Raw genomic sequence first — 13,608 nt, 5'->3', positions numbered from 1 at the left:
TGCGCATGGGTATACATTCCCACCAAATATGAAGCCTGTTTCCTTTAGTGGTATGACATCATCAGCGTGTATCTGGTACATTGTGGTTGAAGTGATATAAGACAGAGGGCCATCTGTACCATCTAGATACCAAGTTGTCTTCTTGGGTTTTCGTGGCAAGTGACATTTTGTGGGTAAGGGTAAAGCATTTTTGCCAATCCGAAGGAGAGATGATCTGTTCATGGTCTTTTTCCCAGTTCCACGTATACAGAGGAAGGTCTGGATGTGCCAACGTCATAAGGACAGACTAAAGTAGAGATACTGTATGTATAGGTGATTCCTTCTGGATAAGCAGGTATTCCAAATCAATTAGTTCAGTAAGGATATCTAGAGGCGTTGGGATAGATCATATATAAGATAGGGTGACCAGACATCCCCGGTTTCAGGGGACAGTCCCCAGATTGAGGACACTGTCTCCAGACCAAGTCTTTCCCCAGATTGGATTTTTAACAGGGGCTGGGGCAATTTCAAAGACAGTCAGTGCAGAATTAAAAAAATTATAATTCTGAATTACGCACCTCCGCTCTGCCGCTCCTACTAGCTTGGGGGAGGGGTATTTTTTTTCCATTACCTGTGCCCCTTTCTGATGATCATGTGCTGGTCGAAGCGGAGGGAATATTTCTTCAGTTTCGGGTGCATGCACATTCAGCTTCGCTCTCATGTTCTTCTGCCTTGGCTCAAGTCCCGGCCAGCTGCCTGCCTGCTTATCTCCATGCCTTCCCTGGCGGAGTGATCTTCCTCCGCTCCCCACCCAGTAGTAGCCGGGGCCCAGAGAGTAAGACTTGACAGGCTGTGAGGCGGGCGGCTGTGGCGATGGGCAGAGTCGCTGATTGCCGCCATTACTAGTAAAAAAAAATATGTCCCCGGATTCCATTTTAAAAACCTGGTCACCTTAATATAAGACAGAGCCTGATGTCTCTGTAACCAATGCATAGAACTGCCTAAAAGTGTAGCAGACAAAGAAGTAACCAATAGTCACGGATCTGACTGGAGGACTTGAGAAAGCCAGAGTTAAAAAGAAAGGAGTCATGGGGCCTATATAATTCGATATACCAAGTAGGGATGCACCAAAATGTTTTCGGCCGGAAAAAAAAACGCAGAAAATTGTGTTTTCTGTACATTGCCGAAAGCAAATGTAGCACTACCCCCAAAGGAGCTGCTGGTTTAGATTTGGGCCTGCACTCTGCCTGTCAACCCCATTGAATTTTGTCTCGATCCCCTCCTGGCACAAATGGACTAAAAAGTAATTGTGGACCCCGAATGGATATAGAAATCCACAATTATACCACACAACAACGAATGCAGTCAACCTTACCTTGTTGTTGTTCACCTGCCACACGTCTGCTACAGACAGAGTCCCACACAAGATATGGTTTAACCAGTGTTAAAATGTTTACTTGGCAAAAAAAATAATAGAACAATGGTTATGCAAAGAACATTAAATACATACAGCTAGTTCAGAATATCCCTGTAATCAGACCAAAATGACCCGATCTGAGTGAGAATATGGTGGAGGAATCTCTCAATGCAATGACGTCAGCACTGGGACACCTCTCCACCAGGTCTCACATAAAACAACGAAAATAACAATACAATACAAACAATTGTATAAAAGAGACACATAAACGCCCAACTGTATGGCTCCCCCTGGTGTGAGCGTCCTGTAGTAAAAACTTGTAGGAAAAGAGGAAACTGGTGGCTGTTCCTTTTAAAGTCACTTAATCTTACGCTAGCTTCGTTGGTGCACTTATGTATTTGTATTCCAATAGCAAGGTGGGAGGTAAACAAATGCTTGATGCCCACAATGTAATAGTAAAGCTATGCACCAATTTCCCCAAGGCGTTGTATCACTCTCAGGAGGCAGTGTGTCCCCACTTGCGGCGTTGCAGATGCCGACAAGCACAGGTGAAATCTATGGTAGTCACTCTCCTGCGATACAGTTAACTATGTTGTTGGGCAAGTGCCCGCTCACCAGACAAGGCCTCACTCTGCTGGTTTCCTCAGTCCGGAACCTTCCTTCAGTGATCAGTCTTCCTGTAGCGTGGAGCCTCTGTTCCTCCGCACGGCTGCTCCCTGGATACCAGTGAAGAAGTGACTCAGACGGGAGGTGAGTTCAGACGGTCTCTCCCTGGTCCTGTCAGCGAAGATGTTCACAAGGATCCCTCGCAGGCTAGGCGATCCGTCCTCTCAGGGTAGGCCCAGACTTCTCAGGCCTAGGCACACTTACAGTAGGCCTCCTGCTGGCTGGAAGGTGGTGTCCCGAGATAGCGGGTTGAGTCCGCGCTTGTCTTAAATAACCCCTCCCATCAGGCTGTGCATGGCGTATTGCACCTTGGTAGTACAGTGGCCTTGTGGGTGATGTAGTCTAAATTCTGTCCACATCAATAAGGTCCCTGTCTTTGGTATCACAATGCCCATAATGCTTTGTCCATGAATAGCTGCATCAAGCAAACTTTATCAATCTCAGCATGTAACAAACACCAGAGGGAGCCAACCTCTATTAAGCACAGATTGTAGTCCGTTAATATGCATGCAACGGTGTGAATAAAGAACAATTAAGGAAAAATTGACTTTGTAGGCACATAAATAAAAAATATACAAAATTTAAAGTTTCACAGAAAAATACATCTAAATATACATAAATATATAAATAAATACAGTACAAAATTGGGATCATGCGATAATCCCTCAGACGAGAGTGACTCAATGATATTATAGGACTTGCTACAAAGATGTCTATATAGTAGATGCCTATAATGAGTGCAAATATCTCCTCGATAAGAAGTCCACAGAATCCACAATAAAAAACTTGAGCTCTACATGTTTCACAATATGTACATCGCTTCATCAGGAGCCTCTAGATTGTATAGAAAGAAAACAAGTCTCAATTAAATTGTCAAATACAACAATATTGGTTTGATTTTGAACAATATCAAAGAAAAGACATTATGTGTGAAACACTCACCAAAAATTGATGCAACTTTAAAAGTGTTCATAGAGTCGCCCACCCAATACCATGAAGTGCTGGTTGCCTGGTAAGATACACCCCTGATAGCAGTGGGGTAAAGACCCGTATTTGGCGGATAAATGGACCCAAAAATTTGCAGCTAGGCAAAATGTGGGAATGCGCCAGATAACTAAAAAATACATTTTTGCAACAATAGATTAAAAAAGAACTGTATGTGACCAATTATTATATTGGTAATATTTTTTTTTTTTTTTTTTTTTTTATTTTTTTTTTTTTTTTTTTTTTTTTTTTTTTTTTTTTTTTTTTTTTTTTTTTTTTTTTTTTTTTTCCGCCTCAGAGAACTTTCAGGATATTCAATCAATTTGCGTTCATTTCGCAGTCTCCTTAGTTCGCATCATGGTTGGAAAATTTATTTATCTATTCATTTCATTTTCTTCCCCTTTTTTTTTTTTTTTTTTTTTTTTTTTTTTTTTAATATATATCAGTTAATATACAAAAGAAGAGGGAGGAAAAAAAAATACTTAAATACAAAGATAGGTACATTAGTTTCCCCAAGCCAAACAAACCCTCATCCCACCCTCATGTCACCCCCCGCCCTTCTCCCCACCTACCCACCCTCCCCTACCTCCGGAAGTCAGTCTCCTATTGAATCACTCTTTGCCCGATAATCTTCCTACTCTATGTCAAATCATCTGATCATCCTGTCAATATACCTTGGTGTAAGTTTAAAGTTGGCCCAGTCCTGCCATTTTCGTTTAAATCCGCCTTCTCCTTCCTCTCCCAAAAACCTGAGCTGTTCAGCATAATATATGTCATTGATTCTGCAAAACCAACTCTTCTCTGTCGGGCTCATAGGGTCCTTCCATTGTTTGGGAATCAGACTCTTTGCTGCATCTAGTACGTGAGGAAGTAAAGTTCTCATGTACTGTTTAGTTGACATTTCTGTCCCATGGAACAAGCAGACCCATGGATCAGGAGGTATTTTAATTCCGGTTATCTCCTCAATTACCAATAATATATTATTCCAGTATGTTTTGATTTTTGGGCAGGTCCACCATATATGTGACATAGTTCCCACTTCAAGACAGCCCCTCCAGCAATTTTTGGAGGTGTCGTCTTGATAACGGTGTGCTATGGCCGGGGTTATATACCATCGTGCTAAACACTTGAAATTCATTTCGATCAGTGCACAATTAAATGAGGTCGTATGGGTCCTTTCTAATATTTTCCTGACCTCTATCTCGGTTTTACCCGTTCCCAATTCCTCTTCCCATTTATTAATATAATGAGGGAGGCCGGGGTCTTTTAATCGCATCAATATTTTATAAATTGCGGAAATCGCGCCCCTTCCCCCTGGGGCGGAGCACAGGCGCTCCAAAGGAAGCAAGTGTCTATCTGATCTCAGGGGGGAGGGGAGGGAATCCACGAAATGCGTCAACTGCTGGTATCGCCACCTGTTCAACTCAAACAAATCTTTTTTTTTACTTAGTTCCTGGTAGGTAAGAATTTTGCCATCTTTTAATATATCTTTTAATTGTGCATGTGGTTTTTTAATCCAATTACCAAACAGGTCCATTTTCCCTGGTATAAAAAAAAGTGTGTCATATAGAGGGATTAGTGGGGAATTATAGCCCCATCGATGTTTTTTATGTGCCCTATCCCATATAAACGTGGATGCCAATGTGATTTGGTGCATGTGCGGATTTATTTGTCTAAAATGTGGCGGTATCCAAATCTCTTTTCCTAACCGTGACTTATTTGAACAACTTTCTATTCTCACCCACCTTTTCTCTTTGTTATCTCTGACCCAATCGATCACCCGTGCCATGTGTATAGCCCTATAATATGTGTAAATATCCGGTACCCCCAGACCACCATGTTCCTTATCTCTAGTTAACACCTCCATACTTATGCGCACCTTTTTGTTTCGCCATATGAACCTATTTAGTAACTGTTTTAGTATTTTAAAATAGACACCCGGTAATGCAATTGGTAACATTTGCATTATATATAGTATCTTAGGGAGTGTAAACATTTTAAAACAGTTTATTCTCCCTAGTAGGGATCTTTGTCTCAGTGCAATTCTCTTTAGGTCTTTTTTAATATCATTTAATAATGGTATATAATTCTGCAGGTAAATTAAGTCAGGGGATGAAGTAATATTGACTCCCAAATATTTTATCTCGGTATCTTTCCAGGTAAATGGGAACTCTTGCTTATATCTCCGTATATCCTGTGCGTTCACGCTAATATTAAGGATTTCTGATTTTAGAGGATTGATTTTAAAGTTGGATACATCTCCATACAATTTGAGGGTTTTTAATAGATTCGGGAGTGTTATAGTTGGATTCGTTATATATAATAAAATATCGTCGGCGAACGCTGCGAGTTTATGTTCCCCATCATTTGTTTGAATCCCCCTGATGTCGGGGTTATTTCTAATCCCGGCCAGCAATGGTTCCAAAGATAAAATGAATAAAAGAGGGGACAGGGGGCACCCCTGTCTAGTCCCATTGAACATTTCGAATGACCCTGACAATGTCCCGTTCACCTTAACTCTTGCCGTTGGGTGTTTATACAAAGCGCTTATCCACCCCATCATTTTTGGACCGATCCCGATAAATTCCAATGTGTTCAATAGAAATCCCCAGTCTACCCTGTCGAAAGCCTTTTCGGCATCTATAGACAGGAGTAGACCTGGGGATTTACTATCTTTTATTATCTGTGTCAACAGAAGTGTTCTGATGCTGTTGTCCCTACCTTCCCTCCCGGGGACAAAACCTACTTGGTCAGTATGTACTAAATCTTTCATGATTATTTTCATTCTCCCTGCTAGGATTTTGGCGAACAATTTTACATCTGCATTTAATAGCGAGATGGGTCTAAAACTAGAACATAAGGAGGGATCTTTACCTATCTTAGGGATTACTGTAATGGCAGCTTCCAAAGCCTCTTGACGGATATCCCAATTTAAACCAATACCATTTATATAGGAGCACATCCTGGGGACAAGAATGTCACTGAACTTTTGATAGTATGCAGTTGTTAGCCCATCGGGGCCTGGGCTTTTCCCCTTTGGTAACTCCTTTAAATTATTACGAATTTCCATTTCCGTTATAGGTTCTTCTAGAAAACTAATTTTGTCCTCTGGTATTTTATTTAAACATGTGTTACTTAAGAATTTTTTTATATTAACACTTCTCCTTTTTGTTTTTTCTGAAGTATCCCCTTGCGATATCGAGTACAACTTCCCATAGTATTCTTGAAATTCTCTTGCTATTTCTGATGTTGTGTATACCTTACTCCCTTTGCCTGTTTGAATATTTTCTATATAATTACTCTTAAATTTGTTTTGAAACCTTTTTGCTAGGTATTTACCGGACAAGTCCCCCAATTGATATTTCTCTTTCTTACGTCTGAAGGATGCCGCTCTATTATCATATTCAATGAGATCTCTTAATTCCTCTCTTTTTAAGATAATGGTACGATCTGCTTCCTGCTCGCCTGTTAGTTTATGGATCTGTTCAAGATCCAAGATAGTTTTATATAGCTCATCATATTTTTTTTTAGTTTCTTTTTTTTTCGCTGATCCTATTGCGATCAGTATGCCCCTAATATAGGCCTTGTGAGCCTCCCAAACTATTGATTCCGACATATGTTCGGAACAGTTTGTCTTAAAATACCATTCCAATTCCTGTTTTATCCTTACTACAACCTCTTCGTCCTGTATTAAATCCTCATTAAGTCTCCATTTGGTATTACTTTTAGGGGATCCCTCGTTTTTTAAGTTGATTGAAACTGGCGCATGATCCGACAGGGTCGTTATCCCAATTCCCGAACTTGTCACTACATCCAGTGAGCTATGATCCACTAAAAAAAAATCAATCCTAGAGTACGTCCCGTGCACAGCGGAGTAGAATGAATAATCTCGTATTTTCGGATGCTGAATTCTCCAAACGTCTATCAATTGGAGTTGATGTAATTTTTTTTTAAGTAATTTTCTTTGTACATCTCCAGTCCGCTGTGCACGGGACGTAGAATCGAGGTCCGGATCTAGGCAGAGATTCATGTCACCCGCCACAACTACCTTGCCTATCCTAAAGTCCATAAACATATCAATGACCCCCCTTAGAAATCTCATGGAGTTCTTATTTGGGCAGTAAATGTTTGCAATAGAATAGTCCACTTCGTTTATTTTTCCTCTAAGTAGGAGATACCGCCCCTCGGGATCCACTTTTCTCTCTACCAGGACGAATCTAACTTCCTTAGCAAACCCTATGGCAACCCCCTTTGCTAATTTAGTCGGTGAGTCTCCATAAAACCATAGTGGATATTCCGGAGAACTTATTTTAAGGTTTGACTCCTGCGAGATATGTGTCTCTTGTATGAGTACTATGTCTGCTTTAAGATGTTTGATTTCTCTTAAAATATTACCCCTTTTTAACGTGGAATTTAATCCCCTTACATTATATGAGAGTATTTTTAAGGTTCCCATAGTTCTATCAGTTGAGTCATGTCACTCGTCATCTTACATGGGTAGGATTTCCAATAGGCATCAGAGCAAAGCCACAACAGGCAGCTTATTTCTAATACTGCAGACCGGAGATACTCCCCCCCAAACCCTCTCCCGCACCCCCCCACCTCCCCCCATATACTCTGTGCTAAGACCCCGATATTCACCCTAACCCTCCCCCCCTCCCTCCCTTCCCCCACCAATAGGGGCATTACGGCCTAAAATAGGCACCTGGATCCGTGGCCAACCTGCACCACCCGGCCCACGGTTCTCGCCCCGGAGGTTGAGCTCTGTAAGTGCGACCACATCCGGAACTGCCCCCACCCCCCCCCCAGCCGGGGGTTGTGGGTGGGTGAGTAGCCCCAGGACCCCCGAAGCCCCCAGGCCCACACCAGCCAGTCCCCCCCCCATCCCCCCCTAACCCCCCCCCCCCCCGCATCTCCCCCCCTATTCATCCTATGTGGATTTTTTCCTGATTATCTTCCTCTTTTGTTTCCTGGGATGAGGTTCCATGTCTGATGACCTGGTATTGGTGATGTCTTCTCTTGTGGTTCATTCCATCCAGGTATCTCTATCAATGGAATGTCTAGTCTCTTACAAAACTTAGTCATCTCTTCAGGGAACCTTAAGGTCGCGGACCTGCCCTCCTTCTTCCCGATTAAACACGCTGGGTAACCCCAGGAATATTGGATACCATGTGCTTTTAAATGTTCGAGTAATGGTTTTAATAATCTCCTTCTAGAGAGGGTCTCGGTGGCAAGGTCCGGAAAAATCTGTAATTCAGTCTCATTGAATGTAACCGGCCTGATAGTTTTAAGACGCTGCCATATCTGTTCTTTATCTTGGAAATTGTGAAATCTTGCGATCACGTCTCTGGGAATTCCGGCTGCCAATTCAGTCGGTTTTCTGATCCGATGAAATCTTTCAAATTTGATTTTTTCCGTTTCCGTTTTACACAGGATGGGGCCGAAAAGTTTATCGAGTTTTACTTGGAGATCTTCTCCTTCCAGGTCTGGTAGGCCCCGGATCCGCAAATTTTTCCTCCGGTTCCGGTTTTCTTGGTCTTCCAAACGATACCTCAGATTCCTTTGTTCTATTTGTAGTTCCTTCATTTGCATTTTTAACTCTGACATCTCAGCTGCTTGGCTATCCAGTTTTTCTTCGGTTTCTTCCACTCTTCTCAGTAAGTGACTCATGTCTTCGTGTACTATCGTTATTTCATTTTTTAGCGAGAGCTCCATGCGTGAGATTGATAATTCTAGTCGCGAAAACATTTCTAATAGCTCAGTTTTTGATGGGGGAAGGTCTTTATGGGTGGCACCGAGAGGTCCTGCAACATCTTCCTCAGACTCTCTGATTGTCACTGATTCTGAGTACCTTCTCTGTCCGTTTTTTTGTTGGCCCAGTGATGATCTACTTTTGGCCCCAGATGTTTCGCTAGGGCAATCTTTGGACGTGTCTTGTGTCATGTATTTTTTTATGGTGCCAGGACTGGCACTTATTTTGGGGTCCTTAGCCACCGCACCTCTTACTGGGCGGCCTCTCATTTCCTATATTCAGTTGATAGACCTCTGAAGATAGAAAGGTGTCCTTTGTTTTCCTCAAATTTTTCTCTTTCTCCCTTATCTCACTTCTCCTGCTCAGTCGTCTCCCATCCTCTGGTATTTAAAGTGTAGTGAGAGCCTGCGGACTGTAGGAGCAATGTGGGCTGGTAGGTGGTAGGTGAGCTTGAGCTTAAGCTGGGGGGTGGTAAGAGGCAGGAAAAAAAAAAAAAAAAAAAAAAAAAAAAAAAAAAAAAAAAAAAAAAAAAAAAAAGCTACGTCTCCCCGCACACTGTTCTGGCACACTATTCCCCACACACCCCACGCCCCACCAGGTCTCACATAAAACAACGAAAATAACAATACAATACAAACAATTGTATAAAAGAGACACATAAACGCCCAACTGTATGGCTCCCCCTGGTGTGAGCGTCCTGTAGTAAAAACTTGTAGGAAAAGAGGAAACTGGTGGCTGTTCCTTTTAAAGTCACTTAATCTTACGCTAGCTTCGTTGGTGCACTTATGTATTTGTATTCCAATAGCAAGGTGGGAGGTAAACAAATGCTTGATGCCCACAATGTAATAGTAAAGCTATGCACCAATTTCCCCAAGGCGTTGTATCACTCTCAGGAGGCAGTGTGTCCCCACTTGCGGCGTTGCAGATGCCGACAAGCACAGGTGAAATCTATGGTAGTCACTCTCCTGCGATACAGTTAACTATGTTGTTGGGCAAGTGCCCGCTCACCAGACAAGGCCTCACTCTGCTGGTTTCCTCAGTCCGGAACCTTCCTTCAGTGATCAGTCTTCCTGTAGCGTGGAGCCTCTGTTCCTCCGCACGGCTGCTCCCTGGATACCAGTGAAGAAGTGACTCAGACGGGAGGTGAGTTCAGACGGTCTCTCCCTGGTCCTGTCAGCGAAGATGTTCACAAGGATCCCTCGCAGGCTAGGCGATCCGTCCTCTCAGGGTAGGCCCAGACTTCTCAGGCCTAGGCACACTTACAGTAGGCCTCCTGCTGGCTGGAAGGTGGTGTCCCGAGATAGCGGGTTGAGTCCGCGCTTGTCTTAAATAACCCCTCCCATCAGGCTGTGCATGGCGTATTGCACCTTGGTAGTACAGTGGCCTTGTGGGTGATGTAGTCTAAATTCTGTCCACATCAATAAGGTCCCTGTCTTTGGTATCACAATGCCCATAATGCTTTGTCCATGAATAGCTGCATCAAGCAAACTTTATCAATCTCAGCATGTAACAAACACCAGAGGGAGCCAACCTCTATTAAGCACAGATTGTAGTCCGTTAATATGCATGCAACGGTGTGAATAAAGAACAATTAAGGAAAAATTGACTTTGTAGGCACATAAATAAAAAATATACAAAATTTAAAGTTTCACAGAAAAATACATCTAAATATACATAAATATATAAATAAATACAGTACAAAATTGGGATCATGCGATAATCCCTCAGACGAGAGTGACTCAATGATATTATAGGACTTGCTACAAAGATGTCTATATAGTAGATGCCTATAATGAGTGCAAATATCTCCTCGATAAGAAGTCCACAGAATCCACAATAAAAAACTTGAGCTCTACATGTTTCACAATATGTACATCGCTTCATCAGGAGCCTCTAGATTGTATAGAAAGAAAACAAGTCTCAATTAAATTGTCAAATACAACAATATTGGTTTGATTTTGAACAATATCAAAGAAAAGACATTATGTGTGAAACACTCACCAAAAATTGATGCAACTTTAAAAGTGTTCATAGAGTCGCCCACCCAATACCATGAAGTGCTGGTTGCCTGGTAAGATACACCCCTGATAGCAGTGGGGTAAAGACCCGTATTTGGCGGATAAATGGACCCAAAAATTTGCAGCTAGGCAAAATGTGGGAATGCGCCAGATAACTAAAAAATACATTTTTGCAACAATAGATTAAAAAAGAACTGTATGTGACCAATTATTATATTGGTAATATAAACCTATATGGTAGAAACACCATTTTCCAATGGAAACAGGAGAGAACCATACAGACACTTACATAGGTATCAAAATAAGGCTGATAAATTGATTTGGAGGCCCAGGATGGTCTCTGACCATCTCCTGTACCATCTCCTGTATCATGTTTGCAGTCACTGACCATCTCATGTATCATGTCTGCAGTCTCTCACCATCTCCTGTATCATGTCAGCAGTCTCTGACCATCTCCTGTATCATGTCAGCAGTCTGACCATCTCCTGTATCATGTCAGCAGTCTGACCATCTCCTGTATCAGTTGGTTAGAGACTGGGGATTTGATACAAGAGATGGTTAGAGACTGAGGACATGATAAAAGAGATGGTTAAAAACTGGGGATATGATACAAGAGATGGTTAGAGACTGAGGGCATGATACAAGAGATGGTAAGTGACTGAGCATATGATACAAGAGATGGTAAGAGACTTGCGGACATGATACAAGAGATGGTTAGAGACTGGGGATATGACACAAGAGATGGTTAGAGACTGGGGATATGATACAAGAGATGGTTAGAGACTGCAGACTGCATTTTGCTTGAGCTTTTCTAGCACTAAAGATGCAAATAATGGCCAACAAATTAATATTAATTTAAATTGATGATATTAATTAAAAAGTCAAAATTGTATATAAAAATATAAATATTTTTTTAAAAACTGTCATTTTTGGTATCGGTTTAATTTTTCGGCCTAGTGCATCCTTCATTTTTGGTTTTGGTTTCGGCACCAACATTTCCATTCGGTGCACCCCTAATACCAAGGGTGGATATAGCCCGGTCCCACATGTGAATTGTTTGTCTGGTAAGACCAACAGGAATTAGGTAAGGTCCACGGAAGGGGCGCAAAGATCTATAGGGTTCATTTAGCTCTCCAATTATACCCATATTGGATGAATATTGGTGTATCCAGTCAATAATACGTGTAAGCATTGCTTCTTTGTGGTAGTTAGAGATATCAGCTACCCCTACTCCCCCTTGGTGTTTTGGTAAAGACAATGTCCTAAAAGGAATTCTAGGACGAGCTGAGTTCCAGACAAATTTGGAAAACATCTGGTGGATTTTGTGAAAATACGAAGCCAGGAGATAGATAGGAATCATTTGGAACACATATAAAAAGCGAGGGAGGATATCCATCTAAAGACTATTAATTTTACCAAACAATGAGAGTTTCTTATAAGCGTAGAAGCTCAAGTCCATCTGAATTTTTTGAAGTATAAGAAGGAAGTTCAGTGAGTACAATTGTGACGCCAAATCTGCTATCTGAATCCCTAGATAACAAATTGGAAAAAAAAACAGGTCTTGAAAGGAAAGTTTGCGGAGAGTCTTGTCATAGTTGTTTTTGGTAGGGAGATATTTCGAAGTTCTGTTTTATTATAGTTGACCTAAAATTACTAACTTCTCCAAATCTCTGGAATTCCTGAGGTATGGACAGGAGAGAGTGTGGTTGTGTTACAAATAGAAGCAGGTCCTCCGCAAATAGGGCCATTTTTCCATGGAAAGGACCTACGGGAATGCCTGTGATGTTTGGGTTCCGATGCAAGGCGATTGCCAGGTGTTCCATTTTAAGAACATATAGAAGAGGTGATAAAAAGGACATTCTTGATGAGTTTCCGTTGACAACATGGAACACAGGAGACAAGGATCCATTCACCTTAATTCTGGCTGAAGGCAATGAATAGAAAGACATAATCCATGAAAGCATATGGGGGCCTAGTCCAATCTGTTGAAGAGAAAGTCAAAGGAACTCCCAGCTTACCCGGTCAAATGCCTTTCGGCATCAACCACTAGAAGGCAGAGAGGAAGACCACGTGTGCGGGCATAGTCTGTTAACAGAAAAGCTTTAATCATGTTATCTCTAGCCTCTCGTCCACTGACGAAGCCAACTTGGTCAAGAAGTATTAGTTGGGGCAATAAAGGTTGTAATCTGCAAGCTAGAACCGTGGCAAATATTTTTAGATCGACTCCTTTTAACAAAATCGGTCTATAGGGAAGGGTCTTTTTCTGGTTTCGGAATAAGAGAGATGTGTGCCTCCAGGGTGTGTGTAGAGAAGATGGAACCATTTGCTATAGAGTTAAATACCTTGGCCAAAATAAGGATAGGGGCAAAAAGTTTATAAAATTTAGGCGTAATGCCATCAGGTAATGGGCTATTACCTGCTGGTTTATTAGTGATGGCCTTGACAACCTCTTCCTCTCTATGTACATTTTCCAGGTTGACAATTGTATCTACGTCCAAGGTCGGTAGCGGGGCTGCTATCAAATTTAGTTGCCAGGCGATAGTTGCCTTCGCTAATTGTTAGGTTACGGGTTGAAAAAAGTGTTGTTTTTATTAGATGTTGTTTGGTAAATGTAAGGGAAATTGCACAATGTATGGCCAGCTTTACTATTACTTTAGATGAAAACAGTAATTAGGATAAATTGAAAGAGTGAACCTGCCTAACTCTACCTGAAATAAAAATTATTTTTAAAATTATACTTCCACGTGTAGTGTGCAGGGGAGAGGACAGGGAAGGGTTAATGTAAAGTGAGT

The sequence above is a fragment of the Rana temporaria genome, chromosome 8 (genome assembly GCF_905171775.1).
Source record: "Rana temporaria chromosome 8, aRanTem1.1, whole genome shotgun sequence".
Classification (NCBI taxonomy): domain Eukaryota; kingdom Metazoa; phylum Chordata; class Amphibia; order Anura; family Ranidae; genus Rana; species Rana temporaria.
Note: the sequence above shows the minus strand (reverse complement) of the source record.